This window comes from Artemia sp. Qi Xiang Cuo, chromosome 17 (genome assembly GCF_049724085.1).
Source record: "Artemia sp. Qi Xiang Cuo chromosome 17, ASM4972408v1, whole genome shotgun sequence".
Taxonomy (NCBI): domain Eukaryota; kingdom Metazoa; phylum Arthropoda; class Branchiopoda; order Anostraca; family Artemiidae; genus Artemia; species Artemia sp. Qi Xiang Cuo.
Genome location: NC_142810.1, coordinates 53,574,094 through 53,589,664, shown reverse-complemented (window position 1 = coordinate 53,589,664; position 15,571 = coordinate 53,574,094). Strand labels below are relative to the sequence as shown.

Here is a 15,571-nt window from a genome sequence, read left to right as displayed (position 1 = left end):
GCAAGGATGTTTTAAGCAGATTAATTAAAAAAACTTTTTCCACAAAGGAAAATTTTGAAGCAAGAGTTTAGGACATCTTAATATATGTCCTTAAATTTAATAAGAATATCTTTATTCAGATGAAATCATGTGTGGTAAAGATACTGTATAAAGCTCTTGTCTGCCCTCATCCTAAGTTCAAAACGGTAGCATTCCCGAAGCATAAAATGGAGGCTGGAACCCTTAAGAGTGTCTAGAGAAATGGAGCAAAACTTGTACCTAGCAGGCAAAATACTTCATATAAGCGGTGTTTAAGAGTCCTATTGTTGCCAACCCTGAAATATTAATAAAAGAGAGGTTGAAAACATAAAAACCGTTGAAAACATAAAATCATAGAAAAGTAAATAAATTACAGAGAGAGAGTGATTTATACAACCTAGAGGTTCCTAAAGACAAGAAACCGTGTCATTTAGGATGGACTGAATGCAAAACTTTTACTACTCTTTCACAGCTTAAGGCCAGGAGTCTCTGTGCCTGTCATCATTATTATTGATTTAGCAAGGATGTTTTAAGCAGATTAATTAAAAAACTTTTTCCACAAAATAAGTTTTTCAAAGAAAAGTAAAGAACTCCATTAGACAAAAAAAGAGCAAAACTAAAATCAAATAATCTACCAAGCATGAAACTACCACAAATAACCATCGACAGGTAAATGCAACTCAAAACGAACAGAAATTACAATAAATAATTAAATCAATCTCAAAATGAGCAGAAATTAACATAAGTTGGGCTCAAAACCCCTATGCCTTCCCAAGGCCAGAATATAATTTGCACTTTACTGAAAAAAATATAAATGTTTTTACTTTTATAACTTTAATAAATCAGATAATATTAACATTTTGATTACTAAATATCAGTATATGTATATTAAACTGACAATGCACATTCATTTGTATTTTTTCCAGTATTCCTGTTGTGATTCTATTTTTGTGATTTTTGTGATGTGATTCTATGTGTTGTGTCCAGTATTTCTATTTTTTCCAGTATTTCAGTATATTCTATATAATTTCTGTTGTGACGGTCATCTTCTTCAAGATATTAATTAAAAAAAACTTTCCGAAAAATAAGTTTTTCAAAGAAAAGTAAAGTTCATTATAAACTTACGCTCAGCAGATATAAATACCTTTTAAAATTCAAACTCACAGAAATTACTATTAAAGAATAAATGAAATTCAAAACGAACAGAAATTAAATAAACAATCGTAGCAAAACCATACAACAAGTAATAATATAAATGAATAAATAAATCCTAAACCGGGTAATGCTTAGATTGAATATGAAAATCAAGCTTAAAACGAAAAAAAATACTTTCCTAGTGAATTGTAAATGAAACTTAAAACGAACAGAAATTAAATAAACAATCAATGCAAACAAACATATAATAGATACTAATAAAAAAGAATAAATAAATCTTAAAGTAAGTGAAACTTAAATTGAATATGCAAATTAAGCTTGAAACGAACCAAAATCACTACAAACATATTCGTGTGAAATTTATCTCTACATCAGCGTGTTGTACGAAATGTCTGCTGCAAGTAGATTAAAGTGAATCCGAACAATATATGTATATTTTTCTAATAATTTAGAAATGTTATGCTCACAAATAAGCGGTGCCAGTCCAACCGATGCTCTTTATCTATTTCTATCAATTTTAATATACAGCATTCGGTGACCCAACTTCGTTTGATGAAGGGAATTTGACATAAAAAAAACATTCAGTGCCCACCCTCTTCCAGAAATGTATACCTCCCATACCCTGATTTACACAAAAATAAAATTTTTGTGTAATTTTTCTAGATTTCGTTTTTTTTACAAAGATACAAAGGAGAAGGTAATTTTCAAACTCTATGTGTCATTTTCTCCCATCTGAGTGGCATCCCTGGCAATTTTTAATTAATATAAAGTTTCTACCACAATGCCCCAAGAATTTTTCAGATTTTCTGAATATTCTTAAGCAAACAATGCTCAACGAGTATGCTACCGCATTTTTTACCTTAAATTAAAAATACTGCCGCTATTTCAATTGTAAGGGAAACTTCCAGGGGGATTCTCCATAGAAGAGAATTTCCGCAATGGGTGGGAGGAAATTTGTCCACCAAGTATTTTCATCGAACAATGTCTTTTTTTGTTATTTTGTATTTTAAAAAATGAAAAAACAACCCCAAGCGCACTTTTTGGGTGCCATGTGTCACATTATTGCTCATATTTATAATGAGCAATTAAATATTAAAATTAGTTTATAAATGAGCCCATAATTAATCCTCTATGATGTCCATGCGTCCAGCCCAGCCTTTCCATCCCAGATGTCTCCCAAATTGCACTTTTAGTATACATGTAGCACTTTATGATGACCTTATCGAGTCTAATATATAATATAATATATAATATAATATATATATATATAAGAAATATAATATATAAGAAAACAATATAATATATAAGAAAACAATATAATATATAATATATATAATATAATATAATATATATATAATATATAATATAATATATAATATAATATATATATAATATATATAATATATAAGAAATATAATATATATATATATAAGAAATAATAATATATAATATAATATATAAGAAAACAATAAGATATAAGAATTATCCCTTATGAGTCCTTAAACAGCTCTCTATGCTGTTCCAGTGCCTCAATAGTGAACAAGAAAAATAAGAAGACATATCACTGCTGCCCATGTGAAAAAGTAATTTTTCTTGTTGTTCAATGAGGGGGGCTGCAATTTTCATTTACAGGGTGTATTTTTGTATTTGCTAATAAGTCATTTTCAAATCACATGCAACTGAATGGCGCAATGCACGGGGTTGTTGGAATAGTGCATAATTCAATTGCAAGATTTTGTCTCCTATGATGGGCATGGCTTTGATGCGTTTGCGTTGTTTATTTATGTATTCTGTAATGTTTTTCAAATTAACCGAGTAAAGTTGTTTGCTAAATAGCAACTTTTCTTTGTTATTACTTGAAGAAAAATGTCCTATTGAAGACTTAGAGAAGGAACAGGGTATCTTTATTTTTTAACCAGTTAGTATATCCCCCCCCCACAAAAAAAAAGGTGAAAGAGCTCATGCACATCTAGTTCCAGGATCGGGACAGATGGGCTGCTACATATTCTGTAAATTATTAATTCAGAATAAATGCGTCCGTAGGCTCAGAAATGTAAGATGGTCAAATTTCTGGTTCCTTAACCAGTTCTGTAAAAACCAGCTTTGTCCAGCTGTCAACTTTGATGTGTTTTATAATATTGTTAAAAATATTATTTGTATCAATTTTAACTATTTGTAAGAAGCTAATAAAACAATTTAAGGGCAGAGCTCCTTACTTTTTTTTTTCTTTGGCTCAGAACCAACTTTATAAAGGAATAGAAAGTAGAACAAGAAGAAAAGGGTATTGAAAAGGGATTTGATATCCATTTACATCTTCTTATAGTAACACAATAACAGAAAATGAAGACAATCTTAAAAGTGAAAGCAGCTCAATGTTGACTAAACTAATTAACAAACGTGATCCAATTAGTGTTTCAACCTCAGCTTTGGCTCATAATTGTGATGGCTCCTTTCAACAAAGATACTTGATTTTCCCTTTCACTGACGGGAGAAAATTCAGGGAATAATCAGAATTTTCAGACATCTTTAAAACACATTTAGGCTTGTGTTTTTCACAAGTTTTCTAACACCCCTTTCCCCACAGGTATTTTTAGAGGGGGCACTCGCCCTGGGCTTAGAAATTTTTGGGTTGCAAATCTGAAATAAATAATCTAATATTTATAATCACTTTATAGTTTTTAAAATTTTATCTCTATTAAAATAAAGTAGAGGTCGTAGTTGACAGTATGTTACTTACTTACTGTAATACTTATATGATAATACTTAACTCAGGGGTCGTTCAGTCAGCAACGTCCAAAATTAGGGACTTAGGGACCTTCCTAAGACCAAAATAGGGACCAGATCTGGACGGCATTTCAGTAATCAGGTTAGCATACCAAATAACAGTACCCATTGTGACCTTCAGGTTGACATGAAAGAAACCATAGGACAACAATCCTTGGAAGCTCATGGAAAAACCTAAACACCACTATAAAGACTGACTTATTTAGTCCAGCAGCTGATAAAGACTGCCTCATTGCTGCTGTCCTAACAGTTTACTTTACTGCATTCTTTTTACCATAGCAGCTGCTTGAGCCTTCCTATTTTTTTTACCATAGCAGCTTCTCGAGCAGTCCATTAGTGACCAAGTCTTTAAGCTACTGAAAAACCTGGTTTTGCTGTTAACTGTATGAGATACAGTTTCAGGCATCTTTAAAGTAAATATCTGGACCTGTAGTTCTTTTTCCCACAATTTACTTCCCCGTTTCACGATTTCAAACCCCCAGGTCGAATATTTGGATTTTCCTCCATCGAGTCTTATAAAACAGAATAGCACTAACTTAGTACTCTACAACCGAAAAAAAACTTTTTTGTTTCAACATTATGTTGCAAAATTTTATCAGGACCACTTGGGCAGTTTTGGCGTTTCCAGAAATTTTAACCAACATTCAAATGTTTTTTTTTTTTTTTTTTCTTGTGCATGTATTCTCAATAGCTCATACCTGTCTCTGGGGCATCAAATCGTGTGAAAAGTGATGTGCCGAGTTCTAACGTAGTAGTTTAGTGGCGAATTGCTGGCAAGTGTCTGTGCTAGTGTTACTTGAATGACATGATGATATTTTTTTTTAATAAAATTTTATAACCATACAACTTCTTTTTCCATCTTACTCGTCAAACTTAATTGACTAAGTGGCTGCACCTCCTCGCCCTCCGCAACGTTTAAAGATAATTCTTAATAGTATAATCTTAATAGAATTCTTAATAGTAGTGTTATTGTTAACTTTTTAGTCAACTAAGAATCCGTTCGTCAAATAAAACGTTCAAAGTTAACTAAGAATTACAAATAAAACGGCAAAATCTACTTATTTGTCTTATTAGTTAATTAGTAAATTAAATAGAACGAGGCTCTTGTAAAGGGTGGTGAGGTCATTATTGCTATTGGGCCACCATGCAAAAAGTGGGGTAGCGAAGTAGAAATGTTACTTAGCAGCTTTCAAATTTGATGGCAGATTTTATCTGAAAATACCATTTTTACATATAAAAATAATTTTTGCTCAAAGAAAGGCTGTCAGAACACAAGTTATGCTCCTTAAAGTGTCAGTAGCTTTTGAAAGTCTGTCGAATTCTGCTACTGGCAGGCAGCACCTTTGGAAATTTTCTTTACCTGACTCCCCCTCCCTAACACTCAAGTATATAACTCAAATTATATATTTCCCATGAGCTTTTCTGGATATTTATTTTGTCACAGCTGGTTCAGTTTACAGCTACATGGTTTTAAACAAGAGTGATGATAATGACCTAAAGTAAATATAGTAATTTTCAAAAGATTTGCAAATTGTTTTTTAATTGGGTCATGATGAATTAATGCCTCTGGATTTTATACCTTCAAACAAATGGAATTATAATCAAATAGTGAGTTTTTAACAGTACTTGCTAATTACACAAAACACACTCAAGAAATACGCTTAGGTTAGATCTCACAAAACAGGTTTCACAGCATACAAAGACAAGGGACAGGTAATAGAATGCATTGGAGTTATACAATTTCGTCTATATATTTGCACATTGGGGGGGGGGGGAGGCATGCAAAAAGTGGGGTAGTGTAGTAGCAATGTTACTTGGCAGTTTTCTTGGCCTAGTAAAATTTGTGGGCAGATTTTGTCTGAAAATACCAGTGCTTTGACTAATCCCCAAATTTTTGGGGATTTCCCCAAACATCTGTCTTCTCAAAAAAAAAATCAGTTCCCCAAAAATCCCCTTTAGTTCAGGGTTGCCACCCCTAGTGATTTATCACTAGTGACAATCCACCCCTAGTAACTATCACTTTCTCTTAACTTGACATAATTTTTTCACTACTTTCCAAAGTTTTCCAAAGATCATTGGGTTACTGACCTTTCTTCTTATGCTAGTACAGACATAATTTTTAGGTTCTAGGTGTTTAACTAAAAAAAACACTTAACACTTGGAAAAAAAAAACAATGAAATGAAACATTACATTTACTTTATACTTTTTTTTTTTTTTTTTTTTTTTTTTTTAGTTCCAATCTCCAGATACCTCTCTATTCATCTGAAATTTTTAGTGGCCATATACCTAGAAAGAATCGTTTTCTGATTTCAAACTGTCTAAATACTTTACCCCTCCCCCTTTATGTGCAAATATATAGCCCAAATTATACATATCCCATATATTCTGTTTGCTGTCTTTGTCTTGTCTCTTGCTAAGCTGAAAAAAACTAACAAAGAAACCGGTTTGTTCTCAAGTTTTACACAGCATAAACTTGAATGAGTGGCGCATAATACACAAGTACCAAAACTCTTTCCCCCAACAGAAATTAAAAATATTAAACTCAAATTTGGAAAGCCTTATTTTCCATGGGGGGTATTTTCCAAGGAGGGGGTATTTTCCATGGGGTCATATTTTCCAAGGGGTTATTTTCTGGGGAGGTATTTTCCATGGGGGAGGGGGTAATCACCTGGGGTGCAAATGCTGGCCACCTAATATTTATAAGACTATACTATTTCATCAATAATTCTCTTGTGACAAAAATAGGGACTTTTTTTAGGGACCTTTGTATGACCCCTGTTAACTGTAAGTATAAGTGAATTGAAGAGGCCAGAACCACCACTACTTTCCCCTGAGGAATAACCCATGCCCATTGACTATCCAGATCTGGCACCCCTCTTGCCCCCCCCCCTCCAATAAAAATGCTGAAGCTACACCCCTGTTAATTACTGTAAAAAGGGAAAAATACACAAAACAACTTAAAACGTAAAACTCTGTATAAAAAAAAAAAAAAAAAAAAAAAAAAAAAAAAAAAAATTGAGGAAATAATGCACTTGATAAATCTAATCACTTGATAATTCATGTGAAAGCCTTTGTGAAATAGATGCTGAATAAGGTCACCAACTCAAGAGCATCACAGGTCCAGAGGACCTTGAAGCTTCCAAATTGATTAAGGTAACAAACATGCTACTATATGTTGGTTTATGTGATTTGTCTTATGTCTCAAGTTATTTTTATTTTGTTCATATAGGCCTATCCTCACTTTTCAGAAAACTTCCAAAACTTTACATTATTTGAAAGTTTCATAGGTTAACATTTTATAGTAAAGGTTAAGACCAGGGGCACATTTGAAGAAAGCCCTATTTAATTTCATTTAAAGAAAGCAAATAATTTCTTGCACAGATTGCAGCATAGTTTTGGTTCTGAAAGATCAGTTGATGCAAACCTTTTGGAATCATACAATTCCATCACCCAGTTGCTGGATACAGAGGTATTTGTTGCCATGATTCTGCTTGACCTTTTGACAAAGTTTGTCTTGAGCAACTTGCAATCAAACTTGAAGAGAAATTCCTGCTCTGGATCATTGTTTTTTTTGTTTTGTTTTTTTTCACCTGTGATCTCAGTCTATTCAGCTGTTTGATGGATGTGGTAACCATATTCTTTCATCTTTTAAACAAATTTTGGGCACAGTTCCTCAGGGAAGAGCATATGGTCCTTCACTATTTATTACCTTTATTAATGATGCTCCCTCTACTATATGCAGTAAACTAATGCTCTACAATAGCAATACAAAACATCTTACACTATTCTCCTTGTTTTAAAATCACAACTTTTTACTGAACAATCTTAATGTGTTTGGTTAATGGGCTGGGGTTTCTTGAATCTACATAAAGGACTTGTCTGACCCAAGCTTAGAGTTGAAATAAATCTAGCCTTCTCATATTTTAAGAAAAACACTGAGGTTCTGGAAGACATGCCAATAAAATGGTATTTGGCATGAAGGAATTCTCTCTTTGGAAAGGAGAAGGAGCATGCATAGCTGTGTTGGCCTCAGGCAGCTTGATGCAGTGATTTGTTCACAGTAGCTGCTGTAAAATTCTCAAACCCCACAAGGCTAGCTACACTGAAACTCCCAGCATTTATATACAGAAGAAGACCAAATGGCTTTATACCCTACAAGCTAATTTACTGAAACAGGAGAAGAACTAATGAGAGCCACTACTCTCCCAGTATTTATTCCTGCTGTTGATCCAAATTTAAAAACCAGAGGTCACTGGCTGAATCAGTCTACTCTAACCAGAGTCTGCACTTGATTCTTTTCCTCAAGAATTGTCAATGATTGGGGCAAACTTTAAGAGGATAGTTACTGATGACTCTGTTGACATGAAGGCTGGATCCTGAGTGGTCCTTGAAGGAAGGTAAACTTATGATCGAACTACACTGGGTCACTAAATAACACTGAAAACAACTCATCAATCATAAACTCCAAAGATTCAAGTGGAAAAATCCTTAAGATTGCTCAAACCTGCAATTTAAGATAAGGCAATTGGCAATTATAGCCAATTCAAAATGTAAAATATAGTAGAAATGTATAAAGTGGGCTGTATATATATCAATTAGAAAGGAGGGCAAAGTTAAAGCAATACACTTTTAGGAATGAGATAAATAGGTGTTACTAGATAAGCAGGTAACAAATGTTTTAAAGTAGTTTTCAGAATTTTTTTTTTAGCTTCTTTCTAATGTCCTTCTGGTCTTTATCCTTTACCTACTGTAGTTTATTTTAACAAGAATTTTCCTGTTGAAAATAATGGCTTAAGGATTACTGGATTAGGAAAATGAATAGGAATATCAGCAGTGGTGCTAATTCATGGAAAATATGGGTGGAAAAAACATGTGTTTTTCAAATCTATGGGAGGTAATTTTGTTGTTGGTTATCATTGAAATACACACCAATGCCATTTTCAATGAAAAAACCCCATAAAGTTATATTCAAAATAAAGGGGAGAAAACCCTTTCTGTATTTCTAGAAATTAGAAGATTGTATAGATGACAGATCTATACTAATATAAATTTTGACTTCTGGTGGAAACTACATTTTGAGCCCTTAAAAGGGCTCAAAACAGTCAAAACTTCAAACAAGTTCTTCCCTAAAAAAAAAAAAGCTGGCTAGTAAGAAAAATTGCCATTTATAGCTGATTCCAGAACAGTAACTATTATTTTCATTAGTCTTACTAGTAAAATGCTAATATGAAAACTTTTTTGCAAAATGCTATAAAAAGAGCCAAAAATAACCTCAAAAATAATGTCAGTTTTACTGTGATGTCATTTTTGTAGAGTTTGGGGCTCTTTTTAAAAATTAGGATTTTTATCCATTTAAGGGCTAAGAATGTAATTTCTCCGAATGAAATTACATTAATTCTTCTAAGAATGAAGAAGCAATTATTGAATTATGAAAGAGCATAACAAGGCATCTAGTGATTTATTCACTTTCATCCTAGCTAAATTATGTGAAAAACTGCATATTTACCTAGGTTTCTTGACCTTTCAAAAACATCTGTATTACCTGATTGAAAAAGAATTTAAGAGCCTGTTGGCTATTTTGTACTATTTAGAACTGGTTAAAAGATGGGAATATTAATGGTAGGAAACATAATAATCTGATAATTAGAAAACACACCACAAAATAAGGTAATTATTTCCTTGTTTTATTGTTTTCTTTCAGCTTTGACCTTAAATTGGATTCTCTAAAAGCATATTGTCAGAAAAGCAGCCAAGATCCAGAATCTACAAGATTTGTCTTGATTTGCTGGCAAGTGTGATATTAGGAAGGTAAATTCTAGACAAGCTACTTTTTCCTGTCTTGGAAAGGGGTTAGGTTAGGAAAATGAAACTTTCAGGAATGGATCAACAGACTAAAGTATGCCCTGGGAATGTATTTTGAAGTACCTACCTCTATTCCTCCATCTAGAGGGCACTGACCTTAGATAACCTTTAACAATGTTTGAGTTATAAAAGCAAAACCTTGCCAAACAGATTTTCTGCCTAAATGGAGTAAGACATGAAAAGTATTTGTAGCTTGACAAATTGGATCAATCCCAATTTATGAAGTTTCAAAGGTCTGCAATTACATTTTCTAAATTTAGAAAAAAAAACTAGGCCTAATTGGTATGGCTTAGAGTTCTACAAAAAAAACATCAATTATATTTTCAAAACTAAACCAGGGAAAAAGAAACTGAAAATTAAGGAATAAAGTGGCCAAAACTTAGCCTACTTTCCAAGACAGCCTACACATACTTTTCAAGATAGTCTGAACTGATTAAAAACCACTAGGCCTAATTTAGAGATCCACCTAGCTCAGCAGGATTTCAATTACAACACATCTAGACAGGTACAACAATCTAGGAAGCAAAACAAGTTTCAGATATGCAATGATTTTTGACCTTCTAAGCTCAGATTTGTCTCGTTCCGAAACGCACGTTGTGCTGCATGATGATCAAATTCAAAACTATTACATTGGTAGTTGAACTGCCAAGTTTTCGGCATAAGCGAAACCCATTTTGACATTTTTAGGCAAATTTTTTACTTACTTAATCCTGGGTGGCACTGAGAGCGTCTTCAGCCTTCTCTAATGTGGGATGGTCTGCAGCAAGGGTTCTGCATTAGAAAGCAAAATTCCAGATTGGTTCAGGAAATTCCCAAGATAATCACTCCACCGAAACTTGGGTCTTCCTCTTGGACGCTTCGATCCACTATGGGTTGGGTCAAAGTCGTAGAGAATCCAATTCGGAGTGTCATCAGGCAATCTCAGAAGATACCCAAACTAACAAAGTGTCCGCTCGGCCACCAGGTGTGACAAAGGTGACTGGGAGGTCCTAATTCCCAGTCATACTTCCCTAAATTATCCGAAGCCACTACATTAGTATCCAAAGCAAATTTATTAGTTAAAATATTTATTGCTCGATTTCGATGGGTAAGAAGAGGAGAAAAACTCGGCTTATCAGATAACCTAGACATAACGTTAGTTTTAAAGTGGAACGAGAGTCCAGCAAAATAACTTAACTATTCATGCTGGAACATTGAAACTAGAATTAAAATTTATGTGGAGTTTTTGAGTAAGCAGGTAAAAAACAGCATATGGACATGCCAGTAATTTCAGTGAAGTATTCAAGAAAATAAGCTGTCTCTGGTCTTTCACATTACTAGCCCTCAGTATGCATAATAAACCTTAGCGAAATCTTAATCTGCCATAACTAAAACCCATTATTCTGCAATGGTAGACTCAAGTAAAGCAAAAAAAAACCTTAAAAGCAAAGATTCACCGGTAATAAGAGTAATTTTTCAAATACTGTTCTTCAAGATCGCAAAGTTTCAAGTAGGATAGGTTTGACAACAAACTAAAAATAAAAAAGGGACTACAAATAATAACTTTCTCGACGAGAGTTCGACTTTCAAATTCGGTAAAGACATACATATTTGTATCAAAAGACTAGTCATAGATAAACGTAGATAGGCCAAATCTGCCACCAACCCAACAAAGCGGTAATTTTCTTTTGGGTTGCTCAAAGGGCGAACTTAGAAACAGAATAAACCACTATAACCCTATATTAGTTGTAGCAGTAGTTGCAACTTTGTAAAGAACGAAGCTCAGATCATAGTAACTGAAATTTAGAAATGTGTTTTTAGAAAAAAAATATTTAATACCAAAAATTCTTATTCGATACTGATCCAGGAATGGTAAGTATTGTAAGTACTGTATTGTAGTAAAGTAATGGTGAGCATCATATACCAAGGTTGAACTTCAAAGTAAATTTGTAACTAAACACTCTAAGCAGAGAGTGAAGGATCCATAAAATAAGTAAATATATAAGTCTCTGATCTAGTATTGTACTTTAATTATTGCTAATGATGAGACATTCCATGAGAATCTTACAGACACAAAAAAAATTGTTTACTAAAATTAATTTTAGGATAAAGGTTCAGGTTTAAAAATAAAACAGGCGTTCTTAATTGAAAAGAAGTTATAATAAGTAAATAACAAATCTCCAGTTCGAATAAACTCCGTAAAGAATATATCCATCCATTTCAATAATTGCAAGTGTGAAGTTAAAATCAATAAGAAAAATAGCTCATTTTTTCATATAAGAGTCACTAGCTTTAAGGTACATCCTTGAGAGGAGGCAGTCCTGCTATCAACAGCAAACACTTATAGGTACTGACCGAGAAATACTAACCTTAAATGTAGTAAAAGGATCAAAATAAATAGGCCTACTTGTTATCTAGTCCTTAAAAAGGGTGAGATTGAATAGAGAATTATGGAAGTTAGGTGCTTAAGCTGGTATTCAAATTTCTTTTTTTTTTTCTTACGTTCAGGTTCATTTCGATAGTTAGTGGCCAGATTTGGAAATGAGATAGACACACCTACAGTCCAAGACACAATAGAGTTATATCGGGGTCCAAGACTTGAAAGAATGTACATGACCAGAGATAACTAACAAATAGATATTTTTTTTTTTGTTTCAAACGAACGCTTTTAGTCACTTGTCCCGCGAAACTGAATATTTGGTGGCTCAATTGGCGGAAAACAGCCTAATCTGGCAACACACGTTGATACTATTTGAAAAAAGTCCAAGTAAAAAGGACGAACTGTCTTACAAACAGCCTTAAATAAAATTCTTCCCAAATAAAAAGGACGGATTATCTTACAAAAAGATACTTTGATTAGATTAAATTAACGTATTATTATTATATCCTTTAAAGAGGAATTAATTCTAAGAGAAAGTCGGTGAAAATGCACCAATCGGAAGACACCATTCAAGCCCTCCCCCCCCTCCCAAAAAAAAGTGAACGATTTATAGCATACATAAAATATATTAAACAATATAGATATGTTTATTTATATTAATGAGAGAAACAAACATTGAACGTTTCATCTTATTACTGATTATTTTGTTTTGTATTTTTGTAAAAAAAAATTAAGCTACTCAAAAAGAAAAATTTGGAACAAATCATAATGTAAATGTTTCTCCTTTGTGTGTGTTTTGTTTATTTTCTGATATTTATTTGAATATTTAATCTGATTATACAAAAAAAATTCAAACGCCCTCTAAATAATCTTGTTTTGCTAGTAGCCACATTGCAAAGCCATCTTATGCTTATAGTCTGTGTAAAAGGAGGAAGAGCAGATGGATGCTCAAAATGCTTTCTGTTCCATTTTGGAAAAAAAAAAATGCAAACAAGAAAGTGACAAATAATTGCCAGTTGACGCTGATTAAAAACACAACTATTATTTTGATTATTCTTAATCGTAAAAGTTGTTACAAAAACAAATTTGTGGGAATTTAAAAATAGCCTGAGACCCACACAAATAATCTTGGATTAGAATGAGAAATGTACCATAGAAATCACTATAGCCGAAAAACAAATATAAGAAGATTAAAATCCCCAACCTTTACCAAGAGGGAAATTAACTTTTTCGCTTGGGAAGCAGTAATGTGTCTCTTTTTTAAATCGTTTTTTTTTATTCTTGCTTCTTTGTTTTCTGTCACAACTAGTAGGACATTAACATGTCCAAGCTAAATGTTTAAGGGCTCGATTGAAAGGAAGTTTCCATATTTAGTGTCTTTTGTAAGAATTAAAAAAAAAAATTACGAAATGACCAGCGGATACAAATTTTCCTATGACCAGAAGATACAAATTTCCTATAATAAATCAAATTCAAAGGGACAAACGTCACTACAAACAAGAGTTTGGTTATTGCCCCCTTCCATAACTATAAAATTCTATAGCCTACTGGGTCATTTCCGTTTTATTGAAAACGGTATGCATCTTGAACCGTCCTTTGAAAGAACTAATAAAATAAAACTAAATGTTTGTAATACAGTGATACTAATTTCTGAAAGCTCAGTGGTTTAAGATTTTATTTCACTGTAACATTTTGGGTATGATGTGAAATTTTGATAATTCTATTGTCATATTCTCTGGGGTTGATATTTTTTACTAGATTCAGCTTAGAAGAAGATGATGGTTTTTCCCTTCGTGTCTGTTATGAATTTTAGTAAAAGCTTAGTTTCACACAAAGATTATTGATTATTATGACATAAATCAAACGTGAGCATCAGCACTGTCTCGTCATTGTCCGTAAAAGGGAAAGTGTATCCTAAGTATTTTCCGGTTGCTGTTAATTTTAAAGAAATAAGAGAACTAATTCAAGCACCTCCTACTAGCAAGCTCTTAAATCGAGCAGCAGCTAGCTGTGCTGTTGTAATAATCTGGTCCACAATGTGGCCCCGGTGCCTTATTATGTCGGTCAAATAACTCTCATAATTCAAAGAGAAAAATAGAAACCTCTTTGTCCGCTTCTCATCACCCCATTACCATCATGTTTACTACGTTTAAGCTCTTGGAGTCATTTATAATAAGAGATATTGAAGAAAATTGTAATGTCCCTCCTCACCATTTCGGTTAACAACGAGGTTTAAATAAAGAGCACGCTCTCTTTCAATTTATAATTTTGCTAAATGCCATTAAAAACCGAGATAAATTTTTAACTTTATACGCACCTGATGTCTCAAGAGATTTTAGTTATGTTTTCTGGCACTGGGTTTGAAGCGTGTTTTGACAAATATGTTTTCAGGTTCTCCATTTTTAACCCAGGCAAACTTTAAAGCGTTATCCGCTTACAAGTTTCAATGGTGTTGGAAACGGGATCTTCAAAATTGTAACGTGCCAGAGTAGCATGGTTAAATCTGAGTTCTCCGAAGCACTAAACCTGGGTTGAAGACGGCACTCAAAACGAAAGTCTGCACAACCCTTGTCGAACTCCATGTTGGATATGGGTGACTTGGAAACGGAGCTTTTGACACTAGTATATTTATACAGGTTTTGGCTGAGACTCATACGAAAGGTATAGATAATGCCATAAGTATTTGTATAGGACATATGTACATAGATCTGAAAGCTAAAATCAAAGTTGGTACTCAGCTAATTGGAATCCTTAAAGGTGTATGATAATTGTGTTATGCGTGCTCGGGATGAGCCAAACTGCACACTTATCTTTATAGGGGGGTAAGCTTTTCTTTCTCATTCCGAGGATGATCTTCGACTTTTAAGCGTTCCAAGGAGAGTATGAGCATATTATCATTAATTTTAACATTGGTAAGACCCTTTAACTATAAAGTAAACAGATGTTCAATGAGTGTTTCGATTACTGAAGTTCCTTTTGATAGCAGTTTTAGTTACCTGGGTATACCTTTTGGAGAGAATCTGAAAGGAACTGCAAACATTGCACTGAAAAACCACACTCGAAAGATCAGGGTCTTGTATGCATCCCTTGTTTCAAGCGTTTCATATCAAGATAGACTGCGCCAATTTCAGTTGAATACAAGCCTAAAATATTTTGTCCAATAGTCTCTCATCTACTTGCTTTTGCTCCCGTTTGGTCTATTTTGAATTGTGACAGGAGAAGGCAATAGGCATGTTCATCGCTTTTATCTTAAAGACGCTAAGTATTTGACAAAGCTTTCAACATGGAAAGGTAACTTCTTCCTTCTTAGGGATGGGAGAAAGTATCTATTCGTAAGTTCAACCGGGGTTACAAAAAATCGTGAAATTCAATTTGGTCTGCTGTGTTTCATT

General features: G+C 33.3%; 1 protein-coding gene across 2 annotated transcripts in view; it reads right to left on the bottom strand.

Annotated features, from left to right (window-relative positions):
* LOC148942345 (uncharacterized) overlaps positions 1-10,420 on the bottom strand; it is a 184,776-nt gene extending 174,356 nt beyond the window's left edge. The window contains exon 1 of one of the 2 annotated variants that reach the window (XM_089103093.1): positions 10,378-10,420. The gene's annotated coding sequence lies outside the window, so the exon portion shown is untranslated. The remainder of the gene's footprint in view (positions 1-10,377) is intronic. The other variant, XM_089103091.1, reaches the window with a different exon arrangement.
* Between the last annotated feature and the right edge of the window lie 5,151 nt (positions 10,421-15,571).